Raw genomic sequence first — 21573 nt, forward strand, 5'->3', positions numbered from 1 at the left:
TACTTTTCCTCATTCTCACTATGGCGATCCATGAGAGAGCACCTGTTTTGCTGATCTGTTTTGCAGAAGTTGTTGGAGATCATCATGGCATCTGTTAAGGACATCGCTGCTTCCCAGCCACTCCCACCACCACCACCAACATCATCTGGAGGACCTGGAGAGGGGAACAGGTTCAGTGATACAGAAGATGAGGATCAAGAGGAAGAAGAGGATGAGGTGGAGGAAGTCCCTGTCACCAGTACGCAGAGTGAGTCCTGGGTGTGGCAATTTTCCACGACCATTGGCAATGTCCCAAAGGCTTGTGCAAGCAAGATTTGATGCACTGAGTGCAAAGTTGTACTCAGTCACAGGACACCTGGCTTGTATTCCTTCAGGACAACTTCCATGAAGTGCCACACCAAATCTAACCACCCTACTGCTCTGAGAAAGGCGATACCTTTCTCAGGTAAGAGTAGATTGACTTCCTCCACCCCATCATCTTCATCTGCTCCTGTTATCACAAAGGATACTCCTTTGGGGCAGAGGATCCCAACGGTGGCTTCACAGGCCATGCACAAGGCTGTTGACCCTTACCTTTGGATAGTCACAGTGCTATGTTTGTACTGAAGCACCGATCTTTAGGGGGGAGCAGTTTCGGAGTGATTTCGAAGCTGCGGTCAGGGAGCATGAGAAACAATGCCACCTACCTGATTAAGGCCTGCCCAACATCTTCCTCTCTCCACCAGCCCCTTCGTGGATGTGGTTGGTGCCCCAACCTGCCAACTTTGCTTCTACTGAAAAGAAAACCCAAAAGAATTACAAAACCAAAAAAACAAAATGAAACAGTTCCTATAGGAACCACCTTTGACAGTTAAAAAATAGAAGTGAGAAAAAGGTTCACAGCATGCAAAGACCGCGGGCAGTTTAGTAGATTGCGGACATCTAATAAATTCCGAGTGTGGGGTGGGAGAATTGAAATCAAGAACCTTTTTTGTGTTTTTGGCTTTGATATCTTTTTTATACATTTTTTGTTTTACAAACTGAACTAATAAAATGCTTTACTGAATTTCATTATTTCTTCTCACTTTCACAAAAACTGATTTAAAGCACTTTGAATGTTTTCCACAAAAATCTGATTACCCACATCAGTTAGATGGACTACATCTCTCCCAATAAATGTTGACACTATCAAATGTAATGTTCTCATTGTGAAATTATGACATGACAACATCTCGAAAAAACACAATTGAGAAAACTGGCTACCCCTCTCTCTGTCCAACCAGGGCTGGCATGGTGATCTACAGAATTATTGTGACAAAAAAGGGGCTATCATCTACAACTTTGGTAAGCCACATTTATACAAGACATATGGAAAAGGAACCATCCCAGTCAATTAATACACACTTCCAACATGACAATTTTTTCAGTAAGTCCACGTCAATTAATTAAATGTTTAAGACCAATTTAGAAAAATTAAAAAAGAGAGGGAGAATAAATCGACAAAGAGTACATTAACCGTGAAGCATCAATATATTATTCTCGCTAACTTCCTAAAAAACAGTATGCTTTATATGGGGTTCATTGTCTTAGTCAAAACTACTATATACACTTCAGCAGTTTACAGATACAAGACTATGTTGTTTGATTAGTCTATTGTCAAGTGTCGACATGTTTCGTCCATTTTAGGGAATGAAACACAATCCCTAGTATTTCTTCAACCAATACTTTATACGGCCTTCTTCAGGACAGACAATTTCTTTTTCAGATGTTGGACACCTCTTTTCAAATCCCCCGTAACAGGATAAGCACAATATCCTGGTTGGACCTGAGCTTAGTACTAGGAAAAACCTAGTTGTTGCTGGGCTTGATTCCCGTATATTCACAGATCAACTCCGGGTTCGGTAGTTTCAAAAAATTCCACGCTGTGTGGGAAACTTTATTTCCCTTAGATCCAACTCCACTTTAGTCACACCCAGAAGTCTGTTCTATTCAGTGAAGTCACAGTACTCCAGAAGCATCCGGAGCTCCACAATTTAGGAGACCCGTCAGTGGATCCGTGTCAAAAAAGTTTTCCTTGATTGCCTTCTTTCTTCAGAAGAGACTTCGGCACCGATTCACGAACGCGTTTAGGTTCGTGTAGAGATAACATGACAACATCTCATACAAAAGCACACACAGCTTTAGTGACTTTGCACCTTGCTTTTTCCATTTCCGTACCAAATGAACTTGAATGCATTCCCCACCTGTCTCTGGGCAAAGTGTGAAAAATTATTTCCGAATTAGGGAACATTTCCTACAACTTTCCCAATGTCTCCTTCATTGCAAACTGCAATGAAATTCGAGTCACATTCCCCAAACTGTTATCTCCACAATGATCAATAAAAATGTCCGGATGTTTCAATTGAACCATATTTGCACAAAATGGGAGCAAGGTCTGCCCACTTCATGTGTCGCACTCCTTACCAGAACACTTCCAATTCAGGGAATCCAAGATTTGTGGCTATTCCACAATGCTCAGCATACACCTTCAACCAATAAACCCAAGAGTCCTCCAAAATCCAAACACTCTGCTAAAAGACATTGGGCCTCATTACATGGTAGGCGGTAACCATGGTGCTATTAGCGCCATGGTTGCTGCCGGTATTTTACCGTGTCCGCCTTGGTGGATGGCGGAATTACCGCCCTACTCCAAGGTGAGCGGGGGCGGTAATTCCCCATTCACCAAGGTACTTCCCCATTCCCATTTTTGCCCCCATAGGGCTCAATGGGAATGGGGAAGGCGCTAATTATGGTACAGCAAATTGCGGTACCATAATTAGCACCAAGGTCCCGCAATGGGAACTCGTATTAGGGTGGTAAGGGTTTACCGGTACCGGTGCCCTTACCGGTACCGGTAAACCCTTACCGCCTAACATGTAATGAGGCCCATTGCCATGGCCATTTTTGATCCTCTCACAACTCCTACTGACAAAACTCCTGCTACCCTCTCTTCCTGTACACTACACCCAGGAAACCTAATTGGCCGGTCCCCCAATGTCTGCGGGCACCCACAACTGTCTGCGGTCTCCACAGTCCCCTTTACATGCCAGGCAACCTTAAAAGACCTGGATGTGGCATGTGTCATCCGCAGACTACCACGGTGTCAGCGAACGTCACGGCCACTCAAAGGGGTAGAGGGAATTAAACACAATTTAAGTTATTTAATCATAAGTGGTGGATCTGAAAAGAAGCTTTTTTGTAGGGGGGTTTGTTAACAAACACCTTTTTTTCCTTCTTTTGCTTTTATGTACATTAGTACTGTATACTGTACATCTTCCCTTACGATGTTCTTATAGGAACTTTTCAATGTATTCCTAACATTGTAAAGGACAATTGCATTTCCGACATCTGTAAAATGAACTCGATCTTGACAAAAAAATTAACTCCATCAGAACCTATATTGTCATTCTCAGAAGATGACATTCCTGCAGCATATACAAAAGCAGATACAGCTTTATTGACTAGCTGCCTTGATTCTTTCATTTTTGTACTGAAAATGTTTGTTGGGCATCTCCATATTTGCCTCTGATTTATTTCAGAAAAAATATCTTGGCAGCAGGTAACAGTTCCATTAGGCTTTTAAAGAAATCCTTCAGGGCAACCTGCAAATACACTGGAATCACAAACCCCAAATTGTCCCCTCCACAATGCACAATTGCGATGTATGGACATTTAAAGTGATCCATACTCTTAAAGCATGAAAAGAAGCTTGTCCAGTTTAGGCCACAAACTGCATGCCACAGAACCTCCACTCTGCCAATGCAATACTTCCTAAAATGCCATGTTTTTCAGCATACACTTTCAATGACTGAATTGAAGAGTACCCCAACATCCACACAGTCTGCCTTCTCAAACACATTGCCATTTTCAGTGCTCTAACAACTCCTGCAAACAAAACTCCTACTACCATCGCTTCCTGTACACCACACCCAGCAAGCCTGATGGGCTAATCCTCTCAGTCCCCTTTCCCTGCCAGGCATTCACATAAGACATGGATGTGGCACGTGCTGTCCAAGGACTACTGCAGTGTATGTGGACCCTGTGACACAGGGGCAGCCCTTCTATCATTTCCACTTCCATGTTCTCAACACTCCCTCATTGGCTGCTTTCAAAGAGTCACACATACATCCACCAATCACATCGAACACCTAACCCTATCATCTCACGTCAACACTTCAGATGTACACTTGAGCTCTCAGAGTACATATCTCCTGTTAATGAAAGGCATCTGCATCAAAAACTACTCTGCAACTATCCAAGATTTATATTTCAGGATTCAACAAGATCTGCATCTAACAATACATAGTACAGGTATGCTAATATTTTATTTAAAAATGTATTCAACTCTTTCACAAATACATGTATATATATATATATATATATATATATATATATATATATATATATATATATATATATATATATAGAGGGTTCCTGCTACTTACCCTGTAATAAGCTTCTAAATAAGCATATTATCTTTTTACTCACTCTAGCAAATGCCATGCATTGCAGTATTCATTACCTGCTCACATGAAGCGGCAAAAAATTAGAATGCTCTGTGTTTCAAATAATTTCTTTTTACAAGCACTGCAATGAAAGTTAAAACATGCATATATGTAAATGTGCAGCATCACTGTGTCACTTTTTCATAAAAGAAAAGAAAAGCAGACAAAATAGATCTGTAGACCATGTTTACCATTGTATTTACCATTACCATTGTAGACCATTTTTAAGTGGCACTTAATGTCTGCCAATTTAATATGTTGGCAGCACATGCATACATCCCAACATTACCCATTCCAATCTATAGGTGCTTATAAAGTCTTTATTTTTTCCTTTGTATTCTGTCACTTCCAGTTCCACTTTGCCCATTATAAAACTCAAACTACAAGTCCCCAATGCAAAAAAAAAACACGACTGAACTTCAAGATTCAAATTTATGACATGTATATAAAAACACATATTAAGTGCTGTGCTTTTCAAAATATTTCTTTTTGGAAGCATTTTGCATTTATAGCAACATTGTGTCACTTTTTCATAAAAGAAAGTAAAAGCAGATAAAAAAGTTGTGTACACCATTTATAATTGGCACTCAGTGTGTGACAGTTTAATATATTGTCAGTACTTGTATACTTCCTAACATAACCCAGTCCAATCTTCAGCTGCTTATGCAGTCCTGGTTTTTTCTCTACAATATGGGACTTGTACTCCAACTTTTATAATGGGAAAAGTGCTACTACAAGTCCCAGAACGCAAACAAAAAATCTAATACTACATAAACTCCTACAGATTAGACTACATCATGTCACAAGTATGCATATACTCCTAACATATTAAACTTCCACACACCAACTGCTATTTTCTCAGCTTCTATTACACGTTACATACGCATTTCATAACTTTCATGAAAATGTTCCAAAAAGCAAACATTTTGAACCGTCCATCATTTTATTAGCTGTTATTCCCCACTCCTCCTCCTTTCTTCATAAATAACAACCTTGCTTACTAAAAGTACTTCACCTTTTCCACATATCCCCACTAACTTTCTTTTACAATTACAGGAAAGAAGCACATTACCGAACACAAGAACTGAAAAAAGTATACCCTTCACATCCAACAAAGTACATTAATGTACCATGTATATGTATGTAATTACAGCAGCACAATTCCACTATGTATTACAGACTACTATTTTCAAGCCAACATTTCTTTCAATCTAAGCCATTATATTCCACCATTCACACTCTGTCTATTCCCATCAAAACACCACCATTGCAACACCCACTCTGTTCCTCAAAACAGCACATTGTCCCTACAGATTCCATTGTACTACAACTTCCTTACTCATTAAACCAACACATCACACCTCTGCACACTCTTACTCTCACAAACTACACAACCACACCTACTACACCACCTCACAATCAAACAGCACTCTATCCATCTCTATAATCACACCTACAAACCCATGCAACATACATGCATATATATTGCACAACTCTCCAACCCAAAATTTCTCTTTTTCTAACAGACACAACAAAATGTCTACGAAAAAGAAACGCTGTAGAAAAGAAAGAAAAAATAGATCAGATAATAATAAAAGTACACCATATAGTCATCCATCTCTAAAGCAATGTATAGAAAACATTAAAATAAAAGAGCTAGTAATCTCACTCAAAATAATCAAACCAGCCACAACTAAAAAAGGTAAGGCCCCTCTTACAAAAACTAAAACTAAAAAATATGTACAAAGAAAAGTAGACCTACTAACGTACCTAACACTGCATCTACCAGTGTCAACGTAGCCACGGTAAATCAATCCAAAAAATGTATGGTCCAGAAAATATTCCACTGTCGAGTTCTTCACAAACTTATAAAAACTGCTGAAAAGTCATGATCTATGCTTAAAAACTACTGCAGCAGACTAATCCTGCAAGCATTAATTGGCAGCGCTTTTCTACTAAAGAGAACATTGTTTATTTTGATTTTAAACAGAATTAAACCACTAACTAAATGAATTAATACATTACAAAAAGTATTTCTAAACATGTGCATTGTCAATATAGAGACCGTTTCAAACTTCTATGATGGTGAATGGATTCACACAAGCAGCACAGAACCACTTTTCAATGAAGAAGATTATAAACAAGAATAGCTAAAAATAATTGTCATAGAAAATAATGGTTGAGGGTATGAAATAGTGGAAGACTCCATTATGGCAAAAGAAACCCTTAAAGAAAAAAAGTCCCCACTAAACATTGAACCAAATGCTCCTTTCACCATAACAAACCGTCCAGTGTACAAATGGACATGCAGTTCAATGTGTAATGTACGCCAACAATCCTTTAAATCTTTACAACGATTCCTCAATCACTATGTGAAACTAAAAGACAAAAGTAGAATGAAAACTTTACAATCCATGGACTCCTGTCCTGTGAACAGCTACACTGGTCTGTAAGGACATTCATTAGCCTGCATTTTAGGATCTGCTTTCAAAAGCGCTTTCCACCACATCAAAATGTTAGCAACACACCATTCTACTACATGGAACCTTGTGCATCGACTATACTATGCAAAAAGTCCTGCTTGTAGAACTGCAACATTCAAATAACCTTCTCCTAGATGCAACAGCCCAAGAACTGCTTCAAGAAATAGAGCACATTGAACATTAATACTTTGGAACTGAAGTTGAATACGAAAATGTTGTACTTTCAGAAAACATGACCGAACACCTCATAAACACCAGCATCCCAATAAATACATACAAAAAAGAAATAGCTAAGTTTGAAAACACAACTGCTGAAATACCAGATGAAATATGTGTATGTTGTTGCAGAACATTTTATTAAAAGAACCCAAAAATAGATATACCCTACAAAATAGAAGACAATGAAGAATCCCAATGGTTTCAACTTTCTTTACATCTAACAGCAGAAACAAAATACAAACAACTGACCCATTAACAGTTTGCATGTACTGCAATTAAAAGCTCGACAATAACCAAATGCCAGCACGTGCTATCACTAATAACTACAATATCTAAAAGAAAACAATGAATACTACAAAGATATAAAAATAGAGGAAAACTTAAGGGAAACCACCCAAATAATTTAAGACTCTCCAGCAACTGTCCAATTTGAGCGTGTAGATCCTGTTACTGCAGCCAACATTTTAGACCCATATACAATTCACCCACTACACTCGGAAGACACCATTGATGATGCATTAGAAACACATCAAATGCATAAAGCCAAATGATCCCCAAAAAGCATATGAGAAAAAAGTGTAGAAGCATGTTCTTTTCCTCTACTCTTTCCTACAGGAAAAGGAGGAAATATGGCAAAAGGTCCTCAGAATATTGCCTCGGAATATTGCTCTTTAAGAATGTATTCTGAAGATACCGGATTCAGACAAAATGTTGAATACCTTTTCCATCTCCTCTTCAAAAGTGAACTAGCAACTCTTAGTTATGGAGTTGCAAACACATTAAAAACAGGCCCTACATTTTTAGACATATCTGCTACCCAACTGCTTTAAAAAATAAAAGACAAAGAGGAAGATTTGCAGTCAAGCATTTCAAATCTCTTGGCAAACATGCGTGGTACAAAAGAATACTGGTTCCAACGTCATGCTGAAGTATGTTGCATGCTAAGGAACCTAGACCCACCCACATGGTTTGTTGCTTTAAGTTGTGCAGAGTACTCATGGGATGACTTGCACGACATCTTACAAACTGCAAACACAAAATAAAGGCGGAATATATATAAAACACAAGGATAACTCTGTTCTCTTGGCCCTGTCAATGTATCAAGGTATTTTCACCATTGCTTCATTGCCATGCTGCACTTTATCTGCAATAAAAACAACCCCTCTGCTCGGAGAAGTGCAACAGTTCCTTTGGAGAAAAGAATATCAATCCAGAGGAGCACCACACATCCACATGCTTTTGTGGATAAAAGAAGCTCCTAAATCTGGCCATGATAGTGACACCACTAATTTACAATTTATTTACATCCCTTCAGAAACCACAGATAGTGACCTGCATTCACAAATCTTACGCTTCCAAAAACATAAGTGTGGCAAATACTGCAGACATAGATATAAAAACAAAGGCAATTACTGTACCAAATGTTGTTTTGGCTTCCCTCGGCCAGTTTTCAAAAAAAGGATAAGTAAAGAGCTTGATGTCTTCTGTTAGACACTGCGTAAAAGGCAAATCCCCTAAAAATACATACAACTTTAAAAGGGACAAAACATCCAAGTGCATCAATGATTACAATGCAAGCATTGCCCTCTTGTGGAATTCAAACATAGACATTCAATACATCACAGACAATTCCACTGAGGTTGCAGGATATGATCTGATATGATGTGATAGGTTATTTATAACACACTTAATAGCCAGAGGTTTCTAAGCGCGGACTCATGGATCAAATCTGTGTTGCTCTGTGATGTCTTACTTCCATGGCTAGTATGTTGCCCCTGAGCTATCCTCCCGAGACTAACAGCCGATCTCACCAAAGCTGAGAAAACAGAGCTAGAAAACCTCTGGGATGACATATTATCCGACAAAACACTGTCACAAAAATTGTACTGATTTGGTATAAAAATGCTCTCCCATAGAGAATGCGGGTCCTACAAAGCTGCAGACCGTTTAACAGGTACAGCCATATATGACAAATCTGAGCACAATAGGGCCTCATGATGAGTTTGCCGGTCTGGAAATAAGGGTGCCGGTAAACTCACTGGCACCCTTGTTACCGGACTGGCAAACTACAGGTTTGCCTGCCGGAGCCACTGTGCCCAACATGTCTGACACTACTGGGCACAACGGTCACAGTAGGCAAAGCCATCACGGAAGCACCGGCACTGTTACCAACAGTGTTGGTGCTTCTGTGTCCCCACTCTCATAGATTCCTATTAGACTCTATGGTGATGGGGATTGACAAAATTACCAACACCTGACTTCCCGGCCGCCGGACTTGTAATAGCCCGGTGGCACTGGGAAGTCACGCACCAGTCATTTTTTACTGGTCCGGCAGCAACCTGCCAGTAGCCCGGCAGGATGACCGCTGGACCTGTATTGACGCCCATTGTCTGGCTAAACCTTGGTCCGTCTTAATTCCAAAAAAGAGTACTAAAATCATACCAAAAGATAGAAAAAATAGCCACAAATGATCCCATCAGCCAGGACATTTAAAAAAATGATTTAATATACACATTCTACCCAAACAGAAGGACTGCTTTGGAACACATGAGTCTGTATGACATTGGCCAAAACTGTACCTACAAAAACAATGTCACACCAAATGAGACAACTGGCAAATATTCAGTCTCAACTTGTGAAGGAAGCCTAGTGAAACACACTAAGCCCAGTCTAATTAATCATATAATGTTATAATTTCAATCTTCACAACATGGAGAACCATTCCTGCACAGTAATCCAATTCTTGCCTTATACCTGAGACACTTGTCAGGATTATTATTGGCATTTCTATGAAGGACAAGCATTTACAAAAACAACTGGTCGAGTCATTTACGTAAATGTTGTGAACAATTGGTGGCAACTGAAAGCGAAAATTCATTGTTACGCATAGCAACTTACTCCAGTTGTGTTACAGAAATGAAATGGACTAGAGAGTTCTGTTTGGGAATTATTTGATGGGCCTGCAGATCTTTCTGGAGAAGAGACATTTGTGTCTTTCCTTTCTGATGGACATGCAGTTGACTTTGCAATAGACAGATATGTGATTGTATTGTTTGAAGCAAAAGGAGTTGGTTGTTGTTTCTTTAGCAGTATTGTTGGGAGATCTATTATAGATTCTGTTTGTATTACTTGCCTTTTTAAAGATTTTTTTTAGGTACAGGGTACATATTTAGATGGTGTGTGTATAGTGCCCATAGCCTGTTGTAGTCTAGGATGCAAGGAATGCCAGTGTTGATTTTGTTTGCATCAACGTTAAGTAGGAATTGACCATTGAGTGTATGCAGACGTGAGGGTGCTACGTAACTCATACCTTCTTTAAAGACTGTGCTGCCAATGTCAATCAATGCTTGATCTAGGGTTAGACCTTGTGATTTGTGAATAGTGACAGCATATGCAAGAGATAGAGAAAATTGCTCTCTGCATACGTACATGTCTTTGAAAAGAAGGAAACATGCTATTGTCTGGCAAACTTCTTCAAGTGTGTCAAAGTTTATACTGACGAACTGAAGGTTGTTGCCATGTGGATATGTTTGTAAGCCTACAACTGTACCAATTGATCTGTTGACTTGTTCTAAACCTTGTTCTACGCCAAGGTTACGTTTTAGAATTACTCTGCAGTTTAGACCTCATCAGGGCCTCATCACGACTTGGGCGCTAATAGTGTCGGATCACGAGTTCCGGGGTAATGGTATTCCCCATTCCCCATTGAGCCCATTCGGGAATGCCCCATTCCCCATTGGGCTCAATGGGGAAATTTTGCGCTCATATTTCCCGCTGGCGGTATGAGTGCGAATTTTCAGCGGATTTCCCCCGAGCTCAGAGCTGGGACAAAATCCGCCAAAGCCCTGATTTGGCGGACCCTTAAATCCAGCGGTAATAGCGCTACCGCCCGATTTAAGGGTTACCGCCAAAGTCGTGATGAGGCCCACAGAGTTCATACTTTTTGTTATCCAGCTGTGTTGGAGATAGATTTTTCTAAGCTAATTAGTCATGCTGTTGCTTGTTGACACATAGCGAGTGTCATGCCGTGCCCTTCTAGTTTGTCTGTAGAGCGGTTGCATTTCTTTTTTCAACATTGTCTTGTTGAATTGGCTACAGCTTGCAAGGGTTGGCATTAAGGACATGTATTTTAGATTTTGTTGAGTTAATTCTTCCATGACATCAGAAGCATATATGTTTTGCCCTTATAGCTCATTGATTAGTCCAGTATTTAAGATGGATTTTGCATCTTTAGTAAGCAGACCAGTTCTAATGCTTTTCAAAATGTTAGCATAGGTGAGATCCGCAAACTGAGGCATGTTTTGAGTTCGCTTTCCGTAGTGAAAATGTTTCCAGAGATTTACATTTCCAATGCTGCTGAGTGTGTTACGGCATTGTTTGTGTGCTAATGTTTTGAAAATAGGTTGAAGATTGGTGTTGACTATTGGAGGTCTCCGAAAATAATGACGTGTTTTCCTCCAAACAGTTGTTTGTAGTCGGTTTTAGGACTTCTTGGATTCTGAGATGAATTAAAGCCAACATAAGGTTGGAAACCATGCTTACTTCATCTAACAGGAGCACTTTCATTTGTTTCAGAATTCTGTGTACTTCAGTAGCAGCTTCTACTAATAATTTGTAGTATTCTAATTTGTTTTGATGTTCTACTGGACGGAGCAGTAGTCATTGTAAAGTTGCACCTCCATTGTTGTAGGCAGCTAAACCTGCGGGGCTGTTACAACAGCTGAAAGGTTGTTACTTGTGAAGTCTTGTAGATATGTCCTAATTATTTTAATTAAGAATGTTTTACCAGTTTTAGTTTCATATTTAAAACCATGTTCAATTTCATCAGTAACATCTAGATAAATGGTGAGATGTTAATTATTTAGCTGTAATCTCAGCAATGACTTCTTCAGATTGTATAGATTAATATATGATATTTTCTACCTTAGCCGTGGCTATTTCTACTTCATTTAGAATGAGTGTTGCCCTCATGAGTGTCTTTATCTAGTAGAGCATCAATGGCTTCCTCTTGTTAGTGTTCATTGTGCAACATTTGTTTCTATTGTTTGAAATTGACATTTGTTATACTGCTTTCATTTGCTTTGAATGCAGCTTCAAATGAGTCATGGGCACCTTATAATTTGTCTTCTTTTCTCCAAAGTTTAAAATGTTGTAGTAGGGCCATGTAATAAAGTTCTCTATGTTGTAAATGATAACTTTATATGTTTAATTAGGCTGGGTTTCATAAGTTTGACTAGGCTTCCTTCACAAGTTGAGACAGAATATTTCCCAGTTGTCTCATCTGGTGTGACATTGTTTGTGCAGGAGTAGTTTTGGGCTATATCATACAGGCACATGTTTTCCAAAGCAGTACTTCTGTTTGGGTAGAATGTGTATATGAAATAGCTTTTTAAAATATCTTGGTAGGATTTTAGTACTCTTTTTTGGGATGAAGCCAGAACAAGCTTTAGCCAGACAATGGGCCTCATTACAGGTCCAGGGTTAATCCTGCCAGTGCTACCGCAGGTTGCCATCGGACCAGTAAAAAATTACTGGTGCATGACTTCCCAGTCACCCTGGGCTATTACAAGTCCGGCGGCCGGGAAGTCAGGCACTGGTCATTTTGCTAATCCCCATTACCGACTCTATGGGAGTGGGGACACAGAAGCACCAACACCTTTGTTAACAGTGCCGGTGCTTCCATGATGGCTTTGCCTACCATGACTGTTGTGCCCGGTAGGGTCAAACCGGTTGGGCACAGTGGCTCCGGCAGGCAAACCTGTAGTTTGCCGGTCCAGAAACAAGGGTGCCGGTGAGCTTACCAGCACCCTTATTTCCAGACCGGCAAACTCAGCATGAGGCCCTGTGTGTTCAGATTTGTCATATATGGCTGTACCTGTTAAACGGTCTGCAACTTTGTAGGACCTGCATTCTCTATGGGAGAACATTTCTATACCAAAGCTGTACTATTTTTGTGACAGTGTTTTGTCAGATAATATGTCATCCCAGAGGTCTGTTAGCTCTGTATTCTTAGCTTAGGTGAGATAGGCCGTGACATATTTTGCAACTGCAATGGAATTGTCTGTATGTCTATATTTGCATTCCACAGGAGGGCAATGATTGCATTGTAATCATTCATGTACTTGGATGCTTCATCCCTTTTAATGTTCTATGTGTTTTTAGGGGATTTTCCTATTACACTCTGTCTAACAGAAGACATCAAGCTATTTACTTGTCCTTTTGCGCAAATGGGTCTAGGGAAGCTAAAGCGACATTTGGTATAGTTTTTACCTTTGTTTTTATATCTATGTCTGCAATATTTGCCACACTTATGATTTTGGAAGCATAATATTTGTCTACATAGGTCACTTTGTGTGGTTTTTGAAGAGATGTCGCTCGTTATGTATTTTTCAATAAAATGTCAAACAGTGGCATCACTGTCATGGTCAAATTTGGGGGCATCTTTAACACATAAAACATTGTGGATGTGTGGTGCTCCTTTAAATTGATATTCTTTTCTCCAAAAGAAGTCTTCCACTTCTCTGATCGGAGGGGTAGTTGTATTGCAGATGAAGTGCAGCATGGCAATGAAGCAATGGTGAAAGTAGCTTGATACATTGACAGGGTCAAGAGAACAGCGTTCTCTGAGTGTTTTTATATCTATTCACTCTTTATTTTGGTTTGCAGTGCGTAATATGTTGTGCAAGTCATCCCATGTGTATTCTGCACAACAAGTAACAAACCATGTGGGTGGACATAGGTTCCTCAGCATACAACGCACATCAGCGTGATGTCAGAACCAGTATTCTTTTGTACAATGCATGTTTGCCAAGAGATTTGTGATACTTGACTGGAAAAATTCATCTTTGCCTTTTATCTTTGGTATTTCATAACATAGAGTTGATGGTTTGCTTTCAAACAGGAGGTGGAAAATGCATTCTGCATTTTGTCTGAATCTTGGGTCTTTAGACTGCATTCATAAAAAAGCTATTTTCTGATGCACTAGTTTTTGTGGATCTTTCATCATATCTTCCTCCTTTTCCTGTAGGAAAGAGTAGAGGAAAAGAATGTGCTTCTGCACTTTTCACCCAAACGCTCATTGGAGATCCTTGCCATGACATATTTGATATGTTTCTAATGCATCTTCTATGGTGTCTTTAGAATGTAGTAGGTAAATTGTATACTGGTCTAAAATGTTGGCTGCAGTAACAGGATCTGCACGTTCAAATTGGCCCATTTGTGGTGAATCCTACTGTATTTGGGTGGTTTCTCAAGTTTTCTTCTATGTTTATATCAATCTAGTATTCACTGTATTCTTTGAGATATTGTAGGGCTTCCCTAACTGTGTTTAAGTCAAGTTATTAGTGATATCCTGGGATGGCATTTTGTTATTTTCAAGCTTTGTATTGCTGTATGTGCAAATTATTGAGGGGTCAGTTATTTTGTATTTATTTTCTGCTGTTAGATATAAAGCAATTGGAACCATTGGGATTCTTCATTGTCCTCTGTTTTGTAGCTGCTATTGTTGAACTCTTTTTATAAAAGGTTCTGCAACTATATACACAAACTTTGTCTGGTATTTCAGCAGATGTGTTTTGAAATGTTGCTATTTCATTTTTGTATGTGTTTGTAAGGAGGTTGGTGTTTCGAGAGATTTTTGATAATGCTTTCTAAAGTTACTAAATCTTTGAAGTCTACTTCAGTTCCAAAATATTTACTTTGGATGTGTTCTGTTTCTTGAAGGAGTTCTTTGGCTGTTCCTTCTAGGATAATGTTAATTCATGTTTTCAGTTCTAGAGTAGGACTTTTTGTATAGTACAATCTATGGACAAGGTTTTGCATAGCGGAATGATGTTTTGCTAACATACTGTAGTGATGGAAGGTGCTTTTGTAAGCAGTTCCTGAAATGTGGGCTAATGAATGTCTTTTCAGTCCACTGTGGATGTGTACTGGGCAGAAATTCATAGTTTGTAAAGTTTTAATTCTACTTTTATACTTTATTTTCTCATACTAATTGAGGAATTGTCGTGTCAGTTACATATTGAACTGTAGGTTCATTTGTACACTGGATGGTTTGTTTGGACAAAGGGAACGTTTGATTGAAAGTTTGTTGTGGATGTTTTTTCTATAAGGGGTTCTTTTGCCATAATGGTGTCACCAACCACTTCATAACATTGCCCATTATTGTCTATGCCAATTTGATGTTATTTGTTCTTGTTTATAAGGCTCCTCATTGAAATATGGTTGTATGCTGCTTGTATGAAACCATTCACCTTCACAGAAGTTTGAAAAGGTTTCTATATTGACATTGCACATGTTTAGAAGTACTTTTTTAATGTATTGATTAATTTGTTAGTGGTTTTATTCTATTTAAAATCAATATACAGAAAGTTTTCTTTAGTAGAAATGTGCTGTCAATCAGAACTCTGTGAATTCATTTTCTGTTGTAGTTTTTTACCATAGAATGTGACTTCTTAGATTTTTTTATGAAACTGTTAAGAAATCTTCGGTGGACATTTCTTTGTAAAATTGACTTTCTGGAATGTTTTACTGTGGCTACATTAACATTGTTAGATATAGTGTAAGGTTCATTTTTAGGTCTAGCTTCATTTCTACATCTTTTTTTACTTGTATTTTTTAAAGATAGGGCTTACTTTTTTTTAGTGCTGGCTGGTTTAGCTTTGTTGAGTGAGGTTTCTAGCTGTTCTGTTTCAACATTGTTTTGGTGACGGATGACTATATGGTATGTTTTAATTTTTATCTGCTCTATATTTTCTTTGTTTTCTACAGAGTTGGTTTTTAGTAAGCATTCATTCTGTTGTGTCTTTTGGGAAAAAAGAAAGTGTATGTTTCAAAGTTGGGGAATGTTTATGCATGTATTATTTTATAAACATGATGGGTGTCATTGTAGAGATGAAAAGAGTGTTGTGCGATTGCGTAGTGAGATGATAGGTGTGGTTGGGAGGGTTGTAAGAGTAAGAGAGTGTATAGGTGTGATCGGTTTCGGTAAATAGGACATTGAAATCAGGTGGAGTAACAAATAACCATATTCATCTGATGGGGAATCGGTACTAAACTATTGATAGTAGAATGTGTTGAGCAGTACTGGTGTTAGTGAGTAAGGGGGTGATGGTGTGATTCAGTAAGTAGTAGCTATAATGGTGTGAATTAGGTAGGAGGGTTGTGTGAGTGTAATTTAAAAGGGGTGAGGACGACATTGTATGAGTCGTACTATGTGTTAGTAATTTGGAATGCAATGAGTGTGAAAGCTGTTGGTTTGGAATTGAGGACTTGAGGTGGATAGGGGTATGGACGAATAAAGAAATTAAATTGTGGTACAGAGGTTCAAGAGAGAGGGTTGTGTTGTTAGGCAATAAGGAATTGGATTGTATAAAGAGCAATGTTGAGATAGGATTAGAAAGAGGGTGAATGCTGTAATAGTCAGTATGAGTGAAATACATTATTGCTCAGAAGAAAAGAATAGTTTGAGCTAATATATAGTGAAAGTACATTATTACAATGAAAGAGATATACATGCTATATTAGTATCCTTACTTTGTAGGACGTCAAGAGTTCAGTAAATGTCTTTGTCAATCTTCTTTTTTCCTGTAATTGTAAAAGAAAGTTAATTGGTATATGTTGTAATGGTGAAGTAGTTTCAGGAGTAAAGGTTGTTATTTATTAACGTAGGAGGAGTAATTGGAAAAAAGATTGAATATAGTTGTGTTATGGGTGGAGTGCTAAAGCATATTAACTATGTTGCTGGACGGCTTACACTATGACAAGTACAGTTTGGCATGTTACAAGCAGAAGGTTAAACATTGACATAGTGTGAAAGCAATGCATTTTTAGTGCATTAAAACAGCACAGGAAAGTTTGCAGTAAGACTAATATAGAATGGTATTATCTGTACAGCAATGTTTGCCCTGATGAAAAAATGCATGAAAAATGTATCTTTTTGCAGTAGGACAATTTTTCTCCTGGTGCTTTTAATATGGAAAGTACACTTGCCATGGTACAATGGATTTTTAATGTGTTGCAGTGTTTTTAAAGAGTAGCGCAAACTGTGGCCTAGTGGTAATAATGTGGAAATTTGCAGATGCAGCAGTGTGTGTTGTTAGTATATGGTGTGTTGAAGTAGTGATTGCAAAAAATCAGCCTTTTTCATGTAAGGGAACATGCTGCATTTAGGTTTGCATGATTGTATTGGGAATTTATTGAAAGAGAAAACATGTATACACAGATTGGCACGATACACATATATGTGAGCTTGTGGAGAATGGTGGCAAAGGTTGAAAAATATGACATTTATGAGAAAGGCAAAATGCTGTTCTTTTAAAAATGTTTCTTTTTAAGAAGCATTTTGTTGACAATAAACATACCATATGTGCATTTAGAGTTGCACTGCGTGTAACTGTTTTCTACAAGTAATGGAAATACACTTGCAAAAGATTTGTAGAACAAATTTAAGTGGCAGTTGGTGTGAGGAAATCCAATATGTTGGCAGCATATATAAGTAAGTGCCATTTAATGTGAGCAGGTGCAGAATGTTGCAATACATGGCATTTGATAGGAGTGGTTAAAAAAGATGATATGCTCATTGAGATGCTTATTACGGGGTAAGTGGCAGCGACCCTGAATTTATATTCATAAAGGTGGTGAAGAAAATGACATTTAAGAATATAAGCATACCTGTACTATGTCGTCGATATTGTTCAATCTTCAAATCGAAATCGGGGAGAGATTCACAATAGTTTTTCAGGAAGCTGTGAATGACAGGAGACATGTACTCTGAGAGTTGAAATGTGTATCTGAAGTGTTGAACTGAGGTGACAGGGATCCATGTGGAGTTTTTAGATGTGATTGGTGGCTGGATGTGTGACTGTTTGAAAGTAGTCAATGAGGTAGTGTTACAAACATAAAAGTAAAAATGGTAGAAGGGCTACTCTGTGCAAGCAATAGTGTCCACGGGCATTCGCAGACTCGCACGTGACATCCAGGTCTTTTAAGGATGCACTTCATGGAAAGAGGACTGCGGAGACCACAGACAGTCATGAACATCGGCAGACATTGGGGGATTAGCCAATGAAGTTTCAAGGTTGTGGTGGAGGAGTTGAAGTGTACAGGAGCACAGAGGAGCAAGTGTTTTGTTTCTTATGTGAAGTGGTTGAAAGATGGCTATGGCTATGAAGAAGCAGAGTGTGTGGATGCTGGAAGATTTGTGGGTATACTGGTTAAAGGTTTACACAGAGCACCGTGTCCTCCCTGCTAATCTTGCATTAGAAGAAGTGGAAGTTTCCTGGTATGGAGATTGTGGATTAAACTGGGCAACATTGTTACTATTGTGTGAAATATGGTTTGGTTTAAACAGCCTAAGATCCCTATAATACATTGTGGAGGCAACCGTTTGGGTATGTGACTGGGGTACCATTGCAGTTTGCCATGAAGGACACGTTTAAAAGACTAATGGAAATGTTTTCAGCTTTGAAGATTATGTTTCATGAATAACTAAAAGGCAAATGTGGAAAAGTTCAAAACTTTTTGTCCACAAATTCGAAAAAAAAAACACGCAGAATGTTAATTAAGCTGTATGTGATGTTTTACGAGATGTAGGACTGGCATCTTTCCACAATGAGAATACATAATTTGATGGAGTGTACATTTTTCAAAGAGTACATGTAACAAATGTTGGAATTTTGATTTTTCTTTCCAATGTTCACAATGCCTTGATTCCGTTTTTGTGAAAGAAATGAAAACGAAAGATGTAAAATATGTAGTAAAGCATTTGGTAGTAGCTTTAGTACATAAAAAACAAAAAACAAAAAAAAGTTTGGAGCAAATAAGTAGAATAAGCAATACAGCATGTGTTGGTAGATACACTACATACAACCAAAACAAAAAAGGTTCTTTTAAGAACCTCGATTGTAAAAAAAAAAAAAACAAGTAAATTGTGATTAAAATCCCGCCTTTAATTCTCCAAGAAGTCTGCAGAGAGTAACCCTTTCAGAGGACCATATGGCTGCAGAAAAGGGTGGGTGACTCTTTTTTCTGGGATCACGCGTGAAATGCTGTGGTGGCACCAGGGGAAATCGCATGGCCATAAGGACAGGAGTTGGCTTTTGTCTGGGAAGAGGGTAACTGGACCCATAAACGGTTGCCCCTGAGGTCTTGCCCCCATGTATACAGGACTGGGCGGCTAAGTCCTGTAGGAAATCGATCCTCTGGCATAAAACATCATATGCTGTGGACATGTCTGTCCGGAGGTCAGCAACCATCTGCAACAGAGTAGCTAGGGTGTCGGATGATTCCATGGCTTCTGATTCTGTTACTCACCAACTTGTTTTACAGATGGGGGGATGAGGCAAGTGATTTCTCTTGGTTCTCAGTCTTGATAGACGAGCCTAGGTTTTCCTAATCCCGGACCTCCTCACTTGAGGGAACTCTTTTCTATGAAACGCCCCTCTGCTGTGAGAACAAAACAGAGGGGTAAATCAAATAAAAGAGTGGCGAGCACACAACGCCACTGTACCAGGCTGAAAGGTGAAAAGAAACAGGTCAATTGGCATTAAGGAGTAGGATTCCTAACTGCAATATCAAGCTTAATAACCACCTGCTTGCCCTCTTTGTTTAAAGCTGGAAAGAATGACTGTCAGAACACAGGTTTCCTAAAGAATGACAAGATAATGGTATTACTAGGTCAATCTACATAAGCTAGAAGATGTTATACTATCTGAGTTATGAGGTAGAATAAGAAAACCCTTACCAGTTCAATGGAACCGTAGATAATAGGTAGGAGACTGGTTATCAGGAGGACTGCAGTCAGTTACACAACAACGAAATACGATAAAACAACAAACAGGGAGTTAGTAAGGTAATTAACCCGGGTGGCACAAGGGATTTACTAGAGCCGGTATGGTGCACGGTTGCAGCAGAGCATCTCTTAGTGCACTGGGTCTGGGATCAGCATCCAATAGCAGTCAAACAGTTCTTATAAATTCCTTGTAGCGGGTTATGCACGTGTGCAGGTAAGTTCAGAACAGTACATGACAGGACAAAGGTGCTTGTGAGCCCCATCAGCAGGAAACAAAGGAAGACTACATGGAGGCAGAAGGGAGGTAGTCTTACTCGTATTCAGGAAAGAATGCAAGTAGATTCAGTGCAGCATTACATGATGGGAACTGGAGCTGGGCCACAGTGAGGATAGCAAAGCACTCTGCGGGAGCGCAAGTTAGCACAATGTTCATCCCATAAGGGGAGGACAAAGGCAGTCCATGTGGAAAACAGGGTTGGCAGCACAATAATCAAATAGGTACCTGGGAGAAGGCTATGGAGATCCGTTTAAGCAGGCAAAGGTCTGCAGCAGCGGGTCTAAATGGTACCAACTCATCCAGAAAAAGAGGTCCATAAAGACAAAGCAGGAACAAAAACGGGAACACAGATACATGTAGAAGGTGAATTAGCTACAATCAGAAGCAGCATTCGCTGGGCTGACATGGCTTTTATGCTTTTGTTGAGGGGGGAACCTGTGAGAGCAAGCAGCTGATGTGGCCAGATGACTTACACTCCAAGTGGGAGTCATGGCAACGGTTCTCCCGCACAGAGGGACGCCGCAGCTCGCCTCCAAGTCAATTACCAATGCCTAAAGAATGAAGCAGCTAAGCGGCGATTCCTATGGGGAAAAAAGGAGGTAACCCAAGGCCTTTAGGCCTGAATATGCGCGCGGGAACCCCAAACCGTAACATCTCCATAGTGGAGCATCCAAGACCACATTATTACAATTCCAAGTTATTTAAAAGAGTGCTGCCTATGTAATAGTTACTGTTCTCTCCTGGGCATGGGCTATTCCAATCCTAAATGGACAGCACTATCGTCCAGTTCCAGCATGTATCTTGTTCAAGGAAGCCATCTTTGTACACATGGGTCTCTACAGAAAATGCCCTGTGTATCTGAAATGTTTAGTTAATTGCCACATTGATTCTAGGGCCCTTTTATCTCCTACAGCTCTTATACTTGAAGAGCCTATGTTGATTCTTAATCCGGCTGGTGATCAATCATTCTCAGTCTAAGGTGCAAAGATCTGAAATGGTCTCTCATAGGTACTGAGACAGGTACGTGACTTCACAAGGTTTAGAATATTGTTTAAGACCCATCCTTTTAATCTTTTTTGAAAATGTGAATACTTTACAGTGTTTGTGTACTCTATTAAACTTTATTCCCCGTTCTATTACAGCAATCTCATGTCATCAGATCCAAAGCACTATACAAGTATAGCGAATACAACATAAGGAAGACTGGTGGTGCTAGGCTTAGAATGTTGCTCTGTCCTGTAATGATTCATCAGCAACATCCAATTTTAGGGTAAGAGGAGT

The sequence above is a fragment of the Ambystoma mexicanum genome, chromosome 5p (genome assembly GCF_040938575.1).
Source record: "Ambystoma mexicanum isolate Mex_15411 chromosome 5p, UKY_AmexF1_1, whole genome shotgun sequence".
Taxonomy (NCBI): Eukaryota; Metazoa; Chordata; class Amphibia; order Caudata; family Ambystomatidae; genus Ambystoma; species Ambystoma mexicanum.